At 40.6% G+C, this 8,227-nt stretch overlaps 1 pseudogene; it reads left to right on the plus strand.

Moving 5' to 3' along the window:
* Nucleotides 1–6,861: 6,861 nt before the first annotated feature.
* LOC114050246 lies at nucleotides 6,862–7,343 on the plus strand (annotated as a pseudogene).
* Nucleotides 7,344–8,227: the final 884 nt, after the last annotated feature.

Genomic DNA, 8,227 nt, shown 5'->3' on the forward strand with positions numbered 1-8,227 from the left:
CTCTCTCTCTCTCATTTTCTCTCTCTCTCTCTCTTTCTATTTCTCTGCCACCCCTCCTTCTCTTGCTCCTCCTTCTCTTCTTTCTGTTTCTCTTCCTTCTTTTTTTTGCTCTTTCTCTTCCTCCTCCTTCTCCTCCCCTTCCTCTTCTTTCTCCTCTTTTTCCTTCTCCCCCCTCCTTCTCTTCTTCCTTCCTTTTCTCCTCCCCTTCTTCCTTTCCCCTTCTTCCTATTCCTTTTCCTCCTCCTCCTCCTTTTCTTTCTCCTCCTCCTTCTTGTAAAAGGCCTTCTTGCTCTAATGTGGGTTGGACTCAATAATCCCAAAAGTAGGTCATAATAACTAGCATTTATACATATAGCACATTAAGGTTTACTATAAGCTTTCCTAACTGCTTCCTGTGAGTGTAGTTGGTATGGTGGGCCTAATATCATGGACTGAGTTGGGATCTGAGCTCAGAAGGGATTCTCCTGAAGGCTCAGCTCGTTGCTCAGCTCCCTGACTCCCTCAATAAAGATTTTGCTCTCCAAGTTGGATTCCCACTGAGTTCTCTTTCCCTGCTCAACCCCTTACCCGCCCTCACCCTCCCACTCACAGTGGCTGGAAAACTGCTGACTACCAGTGAGTCAAGCAGCTGTTCTTAAAAGTGAGCAAACAGTTTCTATGCCCTCCTGATCAAGTGAGACCTGATGCAGAAGAATAAGTGGTTCATTCAGTAATAGCTGAGCTGTTTTTATCCAAGGGAGGAATTAAAGTCATACATACAACACTTCTTTGACAGTACTTTCTTTTTCAAAAGATGAATCATCCTCATGCTTGAACTCAAAGAATTCTAGGGAGGTGCAGTGTGATTTGCAGACCAGTTCTGCACAGGAAACTCATTTGGACAGAAGATCAATATCAGTATATGTGTTTTCTCTGGGGAGGAGGGGGACAAAAAAGACATCTTGCGATCCAGGGCAGGTCCTCACATTGTTGTCTCTCAATTTAGCAGAAGGGGTGTTTTTTTTTTTACATAAACTAAATGGTTTTTTCTAAGGCATTAAAATAACTTCTTTATCAAGGTTTTTAAGCAGGATTGCAGTATTTTTAATAGACCCTAAAAATTCCCCCTTCCCTTCCTTTTCCCATCTCTCTTTTCCCCCTAATTCCAATTTTGGTAAGCTGTTATTAAGAATCCACATTAAGACTCAAGTTCCAAAGTGACTCTGGATTCTGGAATGGCTGCTTTGGTGTGTAAGAAATTCTGGAGGAATCTTTTGGACTTTGGAGTAGCCAAGAGACAGGTGAGGAGTTTACTTAGCAGGACCAAGAATTGTTTTAGCTTGCCAGCTTCCATGGAAGCCATGAAGGGATCAAATCTTGCAGAAGGTGTTAACTGCTAGATTTGGACTCAGGGCTCTCAGTTCAAGTTATGGCCCTGTTATTTTTTAGTCTTATGAATTATGGGGCCTTTCTGGTCCTCTGTTTCCTTTCCTGTAAAATGAGGGAGTTAGACTAGATCAGAGGTGTCAAGCTCAAATAGAAATGGTGGCCACTAATCCACACATAAGGATTCCTGAAGGTAATATGTTGACTTAATTTAAAAATGTAATATTATCTGTTTTATTGTATTTCTATTTTTAAAAAATTTCCCAATTATGTTTTAATATGACTTGGCTACATAACATTTGACGTCTTTGGACTAGATCAGGGGTGGGGAACTTGCAGCCTTAAGGCCCTCTAGATTCTCAAGTGTGGCCCTTATCAATCAAATGGCCACACTTGTGGCTGTAGGTTCCCCACCCCTGGACTAGATGATCTCAGTTCCCTACCAGTTCTAAATCCCATAAAAAAACAGGGAAAAATAGGAATAGGAGGTATAAGTAGACCAATTTTAGCATATAATAATACCTAACATTTCTATAGTGTTTTAAAGTGTGCAAAACACTTTGCATATGCTATCTCAGTTTATCCTCACAACCCTGTGAGATGGCTGCTATTATTATACTTATTTTACAGATGAGGAAACTGAGGCAGGAACTTGCCCAGGCTCTCCCAACTAGTAAGTATCCGAGATAGGATTTGAATTGACTTCAAGTCTAGTCTCTATCTATTGTACCAAGTAGCTTTCCTGGAGGAGAAAAATATTTTGTGGTCTGTGTGCATGGAAACTAACTACTTCTGAAAATATTGTTTCCTTCTTAAGTTACTTTTGCCTGGTTTTTTATTTAGTTGAAAATTACCTTCCAAGCTAAAGTGTCTTCACTGATTAAGAGGACGTGGGACATAAAGAAAGTGCTTCTTTTGGGCCAGGGAGAAGCGGTTGGAAGTATTTGTGTGAAGATCTTGTCCTGGTGGAGAGGAACTCAGGGACTCACAAGTAAAGTAAGCCATAACTAAGGGTTTTGTTGTGCCTGAGGCAAGTGTCTGGGACAAGCAGCATGCCTTTAACTTTGAGATCTGTAACAAAGGGACAACTAGGTGGAAAAGTGGATAAAGCACTGGCCCTGGAGTAAGGAGGACCTGAGTTCAAATCCAACCTCAGATACTTATTAGCTGTGTGACTTTGCACAAGTCGCTTAACCCCTATTGCTTCCAAAGAAAAGAAAAAAAAGAGAGATCTGGAACTAGGGTAGGGTAGCTGGGGCTTTTCCCTAAGTACCAACACCTTCAGTACATGCAAATAACGGAGATGAACAAAAATAATTCACCAAAACAGGAAACTAACGGATGGCTTGCTGAAGTGAGCACGTACAGGCATCCCACTCCACCTTTAGCCCAGAAGCCTCCCCTAGCAGCAGAGGTCTCCCCAAGTATTTCTCTTCACCTAGGTCTTGCCCTTCCTCTTATCCCACCCTTGTGCTTCGCTGGAAGATTGGCTTAGGAATATAACTGGGGAGATTGGTTGCTTACTGAGTGCTGTACAGTCCTTAGGTGGATCTGTGCTATTTGCTCTGTTTTAAATGGATGTGAAACTCCCTGCCTCCAGGGTTCTTCCTCATTCCCTTTCCTATCAGGAAGGGAGTTGTGGAAGAAAATGGGGAGTGGTGAGGAGGAGAAATATCTTAAGGTATAATAGCTTGTGGAGAAGTGTTGAAAGATAGCTAGGACTGGAAGGCGCTAGGCCTCTGTTGCTCAGTTTATCTGACTTCTGGCAGAGGAATTCAGGGCACAGCTTGGACTCCTATGAACCTCTTTTCCAGCACCATCTTTAGTACAAATCTTGGGTATGATATATTCATAGAAGATGCCATTGAATTCCAGTAAATACGGTGGCAAAGGAATTTGAGCCCAGCAACTAATATTATATGAGAATGATTAATACTTTGCTCCTTTGGTGGATCTATCAGCCTATTGATAGATATTGGTCTTCCCTTCAGCGATGACAGATTGCAAACTATCCATGCCCTCTCATCCTGGGAGTCAGTCACTGGTACTTTCAGAGATCTTTCATTCTGATTTCATGTGGGGACAATAACCAGGCTGGTCACTGGTTATTCTTTCCCCTCACCACATGACTGACCCCACCTTCTTTTCTAGCTGTAACTCTCCATTCTCCCCCTGCCCTTCTTTGTTTATATCTTTAGCACTTAGCACAGTGCCTGGAACCTAGTAGGCACTTAACAAATGCTTGTTTCCTTCTTTCCTCTCTCCCACTGCCTCTTTTCCTCCCTCTCTTCCTCCTTTCCTTCCTCTCTCTCTCCCTGCTTTCCTTCCTCCCTTCTTTCCTTTCCTTCCTTCTTTCATTTTCTTCCTTCTTTCCTTTCTTCCTCCCTCCCTTCCCCTCCCCTCTCCTCCCCTCTCCTGTCCTCTCTTCTCCTCTCCTCACAACCCTTGTGAGTGAATTTTGTGGAGGGAAATAGAGCACTCTCTATTGCAAGATTCTTCAGGGAGAGGAATACTCCTGCCTCCCTATCACTTCCACCCATTGCATTAGGAGGCTCTCAATGAATTCCTTTTTCCACATCTTGCCTCACTCCCCTGAATTTGATTATCCTGAGAAATCTGAGATTGCAAATTGGAATATAACCTCTTTCTCCAGGGAAGTACCCAGAATTATAAAACGATAGGTACTTTTCCTTGTTTTTTTTTCTTTTTTTTCCCCTCCCCCAGTTACTGATAGAACCTCATTCTCTCCCTAGGGATTAGACAGACTGGCTCAAATTTGTCTCTCCTTAAATACAAATGCCTCATTTGGCTTCCAGGCATCTGAACATTTCACAGTTCTCAGACTATCTTTGACAGCCCTTCTCCCCTTGCATTCACACCTGCCTTTGAGCATATTGTGATAGCCTCTTCCCTTCTAACTGTCAATCAGGTAGTCAGTAAATATTTATTTAGTGCCTACTGTGTGCTAGGCACTGTGTTAAGTGCTGGGAATATAAATACAAAATCGACAAGGAACTTGAACTCCAATGGAGGAAGACAAAACACAAAAGGAAACTGAAAAACCAGAGGAGGAGCATGATGGAGAAGTTCAAAGAAATGTAGTCAGTTAGGAAATAAAGAGATGGCTGGCATGGGCACCTTCCTTAAATGGGGGTTTTAGGAGGAACTCTTTGTTCCGTCTTCCAATCAGAGGAGCAGAGGGTACTGATGAGGTCTGAGTACCAAGGCTGATGTATCTTATAGAATGGTGAGGCCCCTGATGTTGAAATTCATGGGAGTATGATGTTAAAGTCCAAAGGGGTGCAACCGGGGGGGGGGAATGGATCTAAATTGTCTGACTGATCTAAGTTCTTTCCTTCTTTCTTTAGCTCTTCTGCCATTGGGAGTGCTAAGTGTTCCCTGAACTTTGAACAATTGCCTAGTGGACTATGAAGATGGAAGAAGTTGGGGAGTGGCCAAGAGGCAGGGTGAGTGATGACTGGTGACCCTCTAAAGGTTTCAAGTCAAGTCACCTTCTATGATCCCCATTGATAAAGGGGAATAGTAATACAGAAAATCCCTAGTATTGGATTATTCCAAGACACTTGAGGCTTAACCTATGTTAGAATGCATTATAGGTATCCTTGTACATATAGATAAGCAAATATACTTTTTAAATTATATTACTCTCAAGATTAGATTAAAATGAATTTTCATTCCTTGAGTGCACATGCATGTAAGCAATGGGAGTTGTTCCAGAAACATGCTATGCAGTAGGGGGATAGCTGTATTCTTTTATGTCTGAGATGGGTTGGGAGATTTTGGATACTTTCTGAGTTTGAAATGCTTGAAATAACCTAACAATACAGGAATTTCTCCTAAAATACAGAGAAGTGGTACATATGTAAGGTGGAAGGGAGTTGAAGAGTTTGGTCCAAGGTTTCTAACCCATCTCAATGATAATGCTTACTTTCAGTTTTAGTGATTCATTCTGGCCCAAGTGCAGATAACCTGGCTGGCATTCAATGGGAGCAGTCACTGCACTTGGGCCAGGTTTGGGGTTGGCCAATTTGCAGTTACAATTTTCCCCTAGGACAGATTTTCTTCCGTAGGAGCCATTTTGGAAACTTCAAGAACTCATTAAACCTTTTATAAAAACTACTAATTCATTGTGGTCTTTGAACCCTTATGACCAAAAGAGTCAGTGTAATTTTACTTAAAGAAAGGATTCAGATTTCAAGAGAATTTAACTTATGGATCTTTAATTTTTATTCCATGTTACACTTACTGTGACCTACTACTGCTCATTTCCACATCTTTTCTTTCACCAATTCAAGAACCCTACCCCAAACTTAACATCTGTAGGGCTTTAACAGAAGCTTGGGGCCATTAAAACAAAACAAAACAAAACAAAATGAAAAGGATAACCTTTCCAAGAAATTAAACAAACTCTTGCAGCCTGCAAGCTATCCTGAAAAGGAACCACCTTCATGAAAACAAACTAATTCTACACATTTCACTGAAATGCTAGTTCTCCCAACAAAATGAGTGTTATGAGAACTGAAATGATATTTAAGAAGCCAGAAAGTGTCCTTGAGGGAGTATTACTTTTTTAATCAAATTCTGGATTGAAAAGTGAAATTTGCATGATCAAGGTGATGCAGCAGAAGGATATCAGACTGCCAGGGGAAGAAGGAATTGTAGAAAAGAGGAGAGGTAGTATGTCTATTAATGAAGCAAACCTTGGCCTGTCTAAGTTGCCTAGTTGTTTTATTAGTCGTTTGTTTATTTTTAGATGTCATATATCTATATGTGGGGGTAGGGGTGGGGTGGGGAGCTGGGGAAGAGGAAGTACATTGCTTTCTTTTTCCTAGAAGGGGAAAAAAGTGACCCATAGGTGAAGGAAAAAGATTTATTTATTATAAATGCTCCTCTGTCTAACTAAAGAAATTATTTTAGTGATTGTAAACTGAGGAGAAGGGCAGCTAAGTTGTTCAATGGATATAGTGCTGGGCCTAGAGTCAGGAAGATTTATCTTCTAGAGTTCAAATCCAGCCTCAGATACTTACTAGCTATATGACCTTGGGCAAGACACTTAATTCTGATTGCCTCAGTTTCCTTATCTGTAAAATGAGCTGGAAAAGGAAGTGGCAAATCACTCTAGTATCTCTGCCAAGAAAACCTCAAATGATGTTGTGAAGAGTTGGACATTACTGAAGCAACTAAATAACAACAATAAAACAAAGAAACAATAACAACAACAAAACTGAAAAAAGGATGATGGATTTGGGGTTGATAGAGAGAATGAGAATTACACCAAACTGTGGTCTGGAGTGACCAACTGCCAGGGATAGACTGCCTTTCCAGTGTGGTGGAACCAATCAAAAAACATTTATGAAGTGCCTAATATGTGCCAGGCAACATACTAAGCACTGGGGATACAAAAAAAGGCAAATGACAGTCCCTGGCTTCCCGCTGCAAGCACCACTCTGGTTGCATCATGCTACTGGGAACCTCATCAGCCATGTTGAGATGTTCTCTGACATTTACAAGATCCTGGAAATTGTGAATGGGCTGTGCCTGGAGTGGAGGGGAAGATGGTCAGTAGGACAGAGGGTACTGTTGATGTTTCAGTCACCAGTGGAAATGACTCTGCTGGAGGTGCTGAGGGTGAAGGAACAGACACCACTGTAATCACTAGAGTTGGCATAGTCATAAATCATCATCTGCAAGAAACTAGATACATAAAAGAATCCTAGAAAAAATGCATCAAAGACTACATGAAATCAATCAAAGACAGACTTAAAGAATACAAGCCAGACAGAATAAAACCTTTTATGATAGGAGCTGCAGAACAATTCAAGCATATCCTTGCTAATTTAAAAAATTATCAGTTCTTCAGAGGCAGAAACATGAATTGTGATGGCTCTCTTGGACTTCTGTGTGTGACCCCATGTATGATTTTCTTTAAGATTGGTTTAGAAATGGAGAAATGTTAACAAATTCAGCTGATTACTTTGAATCATCATAACTGGCTGCTTTTTGTCATCTATACAACACCAGGACTTGGATAAACCTCAATGGATGTCATCTTGAGATTTATTTATTTAATTTTGACCTTGATTTATTTGGAGTGGAGGCATTGTTTTTTTAAACATGTCATGTATGTCATCTAAAATAAAACACACTTAATGGCCCCTCCCCCCAAAAAAGATAATCCCTACTTTCCAGGAGTTCACAGTCTAATGGGGGGAGAGACAATATGCAAACAAATATATACAAACAAGCTATAAGAAGGATAAATAGGAAATAATTAACATTGGCTAGGATTAGGCTTACATTTAGGCAGAATAGGTAGCAAACTATGTGCTAATTTGAGAAGAACAGCCTTCCTGTTCTCAAAGGTCTTCCTTAGGACCATGCTTAAAATTGCCAGAGCCCTATAATATCATGCTTAAAATTCAAACCTTCTTGCCAAGTGACTGAATACTATAGTGGAAAGAACATTGGGTTTGGAATTGGAAGACTTCCTTTGGAGAATTGGCTTTGCTACCAACTGGTTCTTCAACTTTGGACAAATTGCTTATTTTTCTGATTTGTGAAATGGGGATTGTAAACACTTGTCATACCTACCTCACAGAGCTGTTGAGAGGCTCAAATGAGATAATTTTCTGTAAAGTTTTTTATGGTAAGGTTGTATACAAATGTAAGCTTAAAACATAAGCTTTTGACTTAGGCATTTAGGGACTCAAAATGCAAATATTTTTGGGTAGGGAGTAACATTAAAATATTTTCAGTTATATCCCAGGCTCTTTTAAGTTACTAGACATAAACTAAGGAGAGAAGAGAATCCAGGGGGATACATGACAGGGAGGATCACCTG

Source organism: Vombatus ursinus, unplaced genomic scaffold, assembly GCF_900497805.2.
Source record: "Vombatus ursinus unplaced genomic scaffold, bare-nosed wombat genome assembly UNPS02014798.1, whole genome shotgun sequence".
Lineage (NCBI taxonomy): Eukaryota > Metazoa > Chordata > Mammalia > Diprotodontia > Vombatidae > Vombatus > Vombatus ursinus.